Raw genomic sequence first — 1,506 nt, 5'->3', positions numbered from 1 at the left:
GTTTTCTTAGAGGGGAACGAATTCAGAATTTAGGATCTATATCTCAACCTGGGACTTGTAGAAAGAAAAAGTCAAGGAAATCAGTATTAGAAGCCTCCTCTTCAAAAGACGATATTGATCAATCTTTTTCTGAAAAATATGTAGAGAAAAAAAAAACCCTAGCACCCTCACCCCCTTCTAAAAAGAAGAAGGAGTCTGTAAAAGTTAAAACACCATTAAAGGAAACATCTACGGAGGAGGAAGAAATTTTTATGGAAAGGATGTCTAATGTTGAAAAGGATAGTCCTCTGAGACCTAAAGTGTAGAGAAAAAAACCCTCATCTGTAGTTTCTCTTGCAACCAAAGCAAAAATAATGCATTCCAAACCCTCTGATTCACCTTTAAGGTGTAGTAACAAAAATTTGGGAAAATTTAAAAGAAAAGTAAAGATAATTCCCCAACAAGTGGTTATAGAAAGTTAAACTGAGTCAGATAACAATTCTGTTGGAGAATTGGTAAGGATGATGTACAATAAACCACCGTCCAGAGTTCCAACTCCTCCGTCTCCTCCTCATTATTTTCCACCAGAAAATATAGGCATAGAGAAGAAAGAGGGGATAAACTTAAATGTTAATCTGAATGTGTCATTGCAAGATGGTACTCAATTAGGAACTAAAGGGATGGTTGGTTTGGATAAGCTTCCAACCATTGCAGAGAAGATGGCTTCTAGAAGTCAAGTAGAAATAAGGATGCACTTACCAATTCCTCCAACATTCATGTTGCCAGAATTGTTGTTTCAGATGCACCAAACCATTCAAGAGGAACATGAAACCTGGAAACACGAGATGGAAAAATTATAGAATGAAATAAAAAAGAAGGATAAGGAAATTTAAAAATTGAAAGACAATTTGGGAGAGGCCACGGAGTTAGTCCCTCAAATTGTGCAATGTCAGCCTCCACCCAGAGTATATTCTTTATACTTAAAAGAACTATATCTTTCCTATTAGTTATCAAGGGAGTTTTCTGGTTTATGTTCTTCTCTGCTAGCCCCAAGAGAGTTTCTATTTGCGTATGGGACTTCAATTTCTATTGACAATAACATTCTTTATAAGTTATATTTGCATAATTATGCAGATCCAGTTGACACTCGTTGGAAACCTCTGTTATACATTCGTGATGTTCATCTCAAGGCATTCATGTCTTACATCCAAAATTAGAATAGTTCGGGGCAACAATTTAGGAAATACAAGGATCTGTAATTAAATTTTCCATTGGAATAAACAATTGAGACATCTGACTCAGACAATGTATTGTACCAATGGAATCAAATTTTAAGCAACAACAAGAACATAGACCTTGTTTTGACAAAAAGGGGATAGGTGTACAAATAATATGAAGCAATTGCTAAGACTTTAGTACAAATGGTGTTTGGATACCTTTCTTAGCAATAAAATGGGTTACCAGATGAGTTAAAGCAGCGAGAACCATACTCTTTTCACAACTACCATGCAATGTTGAAAAGGGCAA

Source organism: Cryptomeria japonica, chromosome 10 (assembly GCF_030272615.1).
Source record: "Cryptomeria japonica chromosome 10, Sugi_1.0, whole genome shotgun sequence".
Lineage (NCBI taxonomy): Eukaryota > Viridiplantae > Streptophyta > Pinopsida > Cupressales > Cupressaceae > Cryptomeria > Cryptomeria japonica.
This window is presented reverse-complemented; position numbering follows the sequence as displayed.